Below are 7794 nucleotides of genomic sequence, written 5' to 3'. Positions count from 1 at the left end.
CCATGCCACAATCCCTTCTCCTCCATTCTCCTCTTGGAATCTTGGGCATGTACGCACATGCGCTCGGTGTGAGTTTAAGCCACTGGGTCCAGGACTGTCACTGAAGTCAACTACATGGGAGTTCAGCCACGTAGCCATTACGTCATCTGCTGGTTCCAACAAGGGTTTATTTTAGAAGTTTTATTTTCTCTTAGCTTTGTTTGTTAGTTTTTAGTTTTAACTTCTTTATTTACATTAATGACTTATTAACAGCTAATTTTCTAGGACTGTTTCTTGAAAAGAGTATTCTTTTTCCATCTTATTACTTTAGCATTTAGCATCTTTGTCAAAATGAATTGATGGGGCTAGTTGGTGACACAGCAGTGACACAACTGAACTCACATGGGAAATGTTCTGCATTCCCATCCTGGATGTCCCTCAGCATGCCACGTACACGTGCAATCTTGATCCAGGCCAGCCAAGATTGAGGATAGACTGTGACATGAAGGCTTTGTTTCTCTTTATCTGTCTCTCTTTAACGGGAGAAATAAATGAGCTTTTTTAAAAAAATGATTACATAAATAAAGGGTGTATTTTGGATTTTCTAGTTTATTCCTTACTCCTATACCACACTATCTTAATTATGAGTAGCTTATTTCAAGTCAGAAAATCAGGTAATGAAAATCTTTTAATTTTGTTTTTCTTTCCCATATATGGTCTTGGCTATTATGAGTATTATGTATTTTCATGCAAATTTTAAAATCAGCCTATCAATGTCTACAAAAAAAAAAAAAAGCCTGTGTGATTTTAATTAGGAATCTGTAGATTTATTTGAGAATTGTCCTCTTAACTGTCTTATACCTTCTAACCTGAAGACATGGTATCTCTCTTAATTTATGTATGTTTCCTTTCAGTTCTCCTAGCAATATTTTTCAGTTTTCAGTATACAGACAGAACTTGCACTTCATTGTTCAATTTATCCTTAAGTATATCCTGTGCTGGTTGCTGTTACAAACTGTATTCTTCATTTTAGTTTCACTTTTCAATGGTTTGCTACTAGTCTTGAGAAGTACAATTGATTTTTGTTCACTGACTTTTTTATCCTGTGTTTTTGGAAAATACGGTTATGTAAAAAATTTTAAAAAGGCAAGAAAAATAAAATGTAAAACATTAGAAATATTGGGGAAAATATAAAATTTTAATCCATTAATCATTTAAATTATTTTCTTTTTTTTAATTGCCAGAGAGTTTGTGCAGAGAGAGAGAAAAAACATCCAGTAGAAAACTCTAAAGCCTGGGAACAGCAGATAGTGTAATGGCTAGGTCGTTGGACTCCTGTGTAGTTGACTGTAGTTCAAGACAGGGTCCTAGGCCTGGTGGCTTAAACTCATGCTGGGCGCACGTGCATGCATGTGTAAGATCCCAAGAGAAGAATGGAGGAGAAGGGATGGTGGAATGGCCATCCCACCTGGGGGATGATTTCTGACTTTCTGTCTCTCTGTCTCTCTCTGTCTTTCTGGTGAGTGTGCGTGCCCTATAGCAAAAACCTCTGAACAAGAAAGAAAGAAAGAAAGAAGAAAGAAAGAGAAGAAAGAAAGAAAGAGAGAGAGAGAGAGAGAAAGAAAGAAAGAGAAAAAAAAAGAAAAAAAAAGAGAAAACTCCAAAGCCCTTCTGCATAGCTATGGCCTCTATGTAGATCATCGTGCTAGAATCCTTTCTCCTTCATTTCTCCATCCTGTTGGGATATTAGGCAGCACATGCACCTGGGGTGTTCTGAAATCACCAGGGCTGAGATTCAAACCACGATCAGCCATGTGGGAGCCAGCTCCCTCAACCATTAGGCTATGGGACTGAACCCTAAAACCTTTCTTTCCAAAAAAGTTTGAACAATTTATGAGCTCTGATATAAAGTAAACTGCAACTTGAACTCCTGGATTTATTTTGAATCTTCAAAGGTAATGCTGAAAGGATAATGATCCTCTACTGCAGTGGAATTTGAACCTAGGGTTTGAAGGAACCTTAGATTATCTAGTCCAACTGATTCTCTGCATTGTCCCTGAAAAATGGACATGAGCTACCTGGAATTAAGCCCCTTCAAGAATTAAGGCCCTTTTTTAGATTTATATTTTACACCATTTAATACTTTCAGTGAGGCTTTGATCACCTCAGTGAATTTAAAATAATTATCAATTTTTTTTAGTTTTTCCATTTTTCTTGAGTTAACTTTATTAATACATTTTTGCTAATTATATATATATATATATATATATATATATATTAGTTTGCTATAGGGCACATGCACTTGCTAGAAAGAGAAGGGAAAAGAGAGAGAGAAACCACCCACCTACTCCCTGGGAATGGCCATGTTGCATTCTCCTCTCAGGATTTTGGGCATGCACACACATGAACCCAGTGATTTTTAAGCCTCTGGATCCAGCATTCAAACCACCCCAGTCAGCTGGGATCCAGCTGCCTTAACCTCTATGCTATTTACACAGGAACATGGGGATGCAGGGGTGATTAAGCCCCCACTCTCAGTGAGGCACGGTTCTTGTCCCACACTCAGGAAGAATTAGTCATGGACACAGAGAGTAGGTGTAGCAAAGCAGCGAGTTTATTAGCAAAGCAGGGAATTTATTTTAAAAAGTGGGGAGTTTATTAAAGGAGAGGGAAGGAAAACCAGAGCTCCCAAGAAAGGAGAGGTCTCAGAAAATGGCTTGCCAAGGACAAACTGTGGCAAGGGCTTTTTATCTGGGTCAGGAAGGGCTTTGCCCAGACTTGGGTTCCAGGTGGGGCTTGTGCATGCATCCCCTCATGGTAGGAGGGGCACGTGCTGGGTGGGTCCAGTTATTTTCCTAATTTTGGAGTGGGTACCAAGGTCAGGAGATTCTTTGTCTAGAAGATTTGGGCCTCGAAAACTATTATCTTGAAAACTATTATCTTCTCGTCCTGCAATGTGGTGGGGCACCAGAAAAAACCTTTGTTTCGGGTCTAGGTCACGCTGCCTAGGTCAACCACTGAGCTACCTCTGCCTCCATCTTGAAATTTAGCCGTTCTGTGTAATCTATTCAAGATACCAATCCATGCAAGGTATCAATCCATTCAAAGTACTAATCCATTCAAGGTACTAATCCACCCAAGATTTTCAGGTTACTCTGTAGCTCCAGGGAGGGGCAGTATGTTTGCCGGAGGGCAGAAACCTTAGATAGCTATCAGCCCTGAGTTATAAGACCTAGGAATTTAACAGTTTATAATGGAGGAGCTCCTCCGAGATGGAGTCACTCCTCCAAGATGGAATCTTACCTGCTTCAAACCTTCAAGCCCCTGTTTCCACATGTCCCACCTTTTGGGCCAGACCAATAGAAAAACCTTTCACTAAATTCCAAACTCTGTCTCTCACTCTCAAAATCAAATAAAAGGAACCCCTGTACCTGCTTGCCCTGAGAGAAAGGCATGTTTTGCTTCGTCTCTGGGCTTAGGTCACTCCTATTCTGTTAGGAAATAAACTGCATTAATTATTAATTTTTTAGAGTTGGTTATTTTCCTTCAACACTTTCTATATATTTTTTTCTTTCCTTACTACCCACCCCAATTTTCAATTGCTTCCTTAATTGTTCTTTTCAGCCCTTTCACTCTTTTGTTGTTTAGAGGTATAATTTTATTTTTAAGATCAACATTACATTCACCAAAATATTTTATCTATTTCTATATTTACAGTGTTTTTTTTGCATTTCAATGTTTTTTCTCTGGGTTCAATTTTCTTCTTGCAGAAATACCTCTTTAATAGTCTGTTGCTGATGTTTTTATTTGAGAAGACGTGTGTGACCAGCTCTTAGTTTTAGCATATCCCTCTTTCTCTGGATAAAACCGACAGTTATTTTCTAGGGCACTTGAAATACTATTCCACTCTCTCTATGCATCTATCTTTATTGATAGTAATTCTTCATTCATTAACATGTGGTAATCTGTCTTTCTGATAACTTTTAAATTCTCATTAAGAATTCTACTATAGCATACCTTATTTGAATTTATTTTATTCACCTGCCTTGGTAATTACACTATTCTTTTTTTAAAAGAATTATTTTACTGTTTATTTATTTATTTAATTTATTTATCTTTTGAAAGGTTTTTATCTATAGGGTGCATGAGCTTGCCAGAAAGAGAGAGAGAGAAAGCAAGAAATCGCCCCCCAAGGAGATAGCCACGCCACAGTCCCTTCTCTTCCATTCTCCTCTCAGGATCTTGGGCACGCACGCACATGTGCCTGGCGTGAGTTTAAGCCACCGGGTCCAGAACTCTAACCATGGTCGAGTACATGGGAGTCAGCGACATAGCCATTATGCCAACTGCTGGTCCCTCTGGGTAACTATTTTTATGAACTAATTTTTTCTTTCTATTATGTTCAATATAGTTTATCCCATTTCTTAAGAAAATCAGTATCTGGAGCATTCTGCTTTGAATGTTATTAAGCTGATAACTGAGGTTTCTGTGTCCAATTATAACTTTGGTCTTAAGGTGTCCTACTTTTTTCAGTTCTGATAGCTCTAATTATGTACTATTTATATTCACCCATTCTTGGTTCATGTATGCCTATGTTGTCATATTTTTTTCTCACCCTTTTACTTTTTTTGAGAATGTTTGCCTTTTTTCTTAAGAATCTTGAAGTATTTATTTTAAAGTCTGCTTTCCAATTATCCTATCATTTCACTTGAGCTACAGTTAGTGGATGGTTTTGCATTTTTTTCTTGGCATCACATGTCATCATGCATTCTGAACATCTGGCTCGTAGGCTCTCTGGATGTGGTTTGGGCTTGGGTTTTACTTCCCTTAGTACTCACCTCACCTGTCCAGTGGGTGGGCGCTGGCTTTCACCTACTTCCAAGACCCCCAGCAGGACCAAGCCATTGCGCGAAGACGCTATCGGAGACACTGCAGTTCAGTCTTCAGCCACTGGGGGGCTTGCAGCAAGCAGTTCCCGCTCTGGAGTCCGGGTTCTGCTTCCTCTTCAGGATGGCAGAGTCGCAGACACAGCCGTTAGCCCAACTGCTGGTCCCGGAGGCTTGCTTTCTCACATTCCTTCTCCTTTCTCCCTCTCCCTCTCTGGTCAAATTTAAAGAAATAAAGTTTAAAAAAAAAAAAGTAGTTTATCAACAAGTTGTTAGTGTTAGAAATCCTTTAATAACTTTAGCATTGCATTCTCTCGGGAATTTTGAAAATGATCTTTAAAAATGACATCTGAAGAGCAACTTCTCACACAGTCACAAACCTCTGCAGACATTGCAATGGTGAAAATTCGCAGGACACTGATTGCCATGACTGAATATTAGGGATATGCTGCTAGCTGTGAGAAAGATGAAGTTGGGGACCAGCAGATGGCGCACTGGTTACGTCACTGGACTCCCACATGGCTGACTGTAGATCAAGTCCCGGACCTGGAGGATTGCCAGGCACGTCTGTATGCATGCACAAAGTCCAGAGAAGAGAATAGAGGAGAAGGGATTGCGGCATGGCCATTCCCCCTCAAGGGTGATTTCTCACTTTTTCTCTCTGTTTCTCCGGAGAGCCCACACACCCTATAGCAAAAATCTCTCTCAAAAAAAAAAAAAAAAGATGAACCTGAAATAGAAACATTAATCAGTAGTCTGTCCTCTGCCCTCATGCAGGGTGTACCTATGGTAGGTGCATCCCAGGTTCACCTCCCAAACTAGCTTGCTCTCAATCCATACTCATTATCCCGGGACACAGGACAGGGGTATAACCTCAGGACCCCTGAGAGTTAAAGTTCTGTCCTCTTTCATGAAGGTGGCTTTCATCCCTCACAGTTCTACCGGAACCATTCCCCCCTCCAAGTCTGGTAAAGTTAAATGATGATGAGGTGCTGTCTCACCCATTTTACAGATGAGGAAAACAAATCCTGGTAAATCTCCTTTCAAATTTGGTATGAAAATGAAATGAGTTCTTCATCTTGTTTAAACCCCTGTTATTTGGGGATTTCTGCTCCTAAAAGCCCCAACTAGGTAGCATAACAATATAATACTCTTTTCTAAAGCTAACCTTATGTGGTCCATGCTCCACTTGTCTTTCAAAATTACTTAACAACAACAACAAAAACTCTCTCTTGCTATCCTAAGCAGTTTTTGCAAGTCCACAGTCATGCTGAACTTTCACTTTTTAGAACACTATTTCCAGAGGTTCTTCTCTCTGCCCTTGCTTTTCTATCCCTTTTATACATGATCTTTTAAAAGCCATAAACTTATTTATAACCTACCCCACTTGGAAATAGACATGAGGGACTACCTAAAGATCTTAGACAATTTCATACTCAAGGAAAACAAAATATGCCTGAGTCTTGGCCAATTCTGGTCTGACCCATCTCCTAAATAAGCATGTTAGTATTACATCCCTCAAAAATGGGTATTAGTATTATCTTTAAAAAAAAACCTGGCACTGGAGCCAGTAGGTGGATAGTGATTAAAGCATGGCACTCTCACATGGCTGACTGTGGTTCAAGTCCTAGACCCAACTATTCAAAACTCACTCTAGGTGTGTGGCTATGCATGCCCAAAATCCTGAGAGGAGATGGAAGGGGAAGAAATTGTGGTGTGGCCATCTCCCCAGAGGGTGATTTCTTGCTTTCTGTCTCTCTGTCTCCATCTGTCTCTGGTGAGTGCACATTCTCTATAGTAAAAATCTCTCTTAAATAAGACCCCCAAAGCACAGGCAATAATCCCAAAAATAGACTAGTGGGATTATATCAGATTAAGAAATTTCTGCCCAGCGAAGACACAGTAATTAGTGTGACTTGATGACCCACAGAATGGGAGAATATTTTTGTAAATTATGCCTCAGATTGATAACCAGAATACACGAGGAACTCAAAGGGTTTACCTGAAAAAAAAAGATCAACCCATTTAAAAGATGGGCAAACGAGCTAAACAAACAACTATATATGGAAGACATATGAACAGCTAAAATGCCTATGAAAAAATGCTCAGCATCCCTCATCATAAGGGAGATGCAAATCAAAACCACAGTGAGATACCACCTAACTCCAGTCAGAATGGCTAAGATTATAAAAACAAAAAATCATAAGTACTGGTGAGGCTGTGTGAAAAGAGAACTCTCTTATACTGCTGGTGGAAATGTAATTAGTACAGTCACTGTGTAAAACAATATGGAAGGTTCCTCAAAGATCTACAAATCGAACTACCATATGCAGCAATTCCACTCCTGGGTATCTACCCAAAGGATAGGAGAACGCTCAATCAGAAGAGTATGTTTATTGTGGCATTTTTGCCAATTGCTAAGACATGGATCCAACTCAAATGTCCACGAACAGACGAATGGATTGAAAGTGTGGCACTGAGACCAGTAGGTGGTGTGTTGGTTAAGGCATTGGACACTCCCACATGGCCAACTGTGGTTCGAGTCCCACACCTGAAGGGTTCGAATCCTGAACCTGGTGGCATGTTTTCTCATTTTCCCCTGCCTCCTATTCTCTCTCTTTGGTCAAATTAAAAAAAAAAAAAAAAAATAAGATGTATTTATAAAAATGTGACACAAGGACCAGCAGTTGGCATAATGGCTATGTCACTGGATTCCCATGTAGTCGACAGCAGTTTGAGTCCCAGATCCGGTGGCTTAAACTCACACTGGACGTGTGTGTGTGGATGCCCAAGATCCCAAAAGGAGAATGAAGGAAAAGGGATTGCAGCATGGCCATCCCCATGAAGGGTGATTTCTCACTTTCTGTCTCTCTGTCTTTCTGGCAAGCACACGTGCCCTATAGCAAAAATCTCTCAAAAAAAAAAAAAA

The sequence above is a fragment of the Tupaia chinensis genome, unplaced genomic scaffold, assembly GCF_000334495.1.
Source record: "Tupaia chinensis unplaced genomic scaffold, TupChi_1.0 Scaffold000557_1, whole genome shotgun sequence".
NCBI classification, from domain to species: domain Eukaryota; kingdom Metazoa; phylum Chordata; class Mammalia; order Scandentia; family Tupaiidae; genus Tupaia; species Tupaia belangeri.
The sequence above is the reverse complement of the archived record's forward strand: the minus strand, read 5'-3'. Positions refer to the sequence as shown.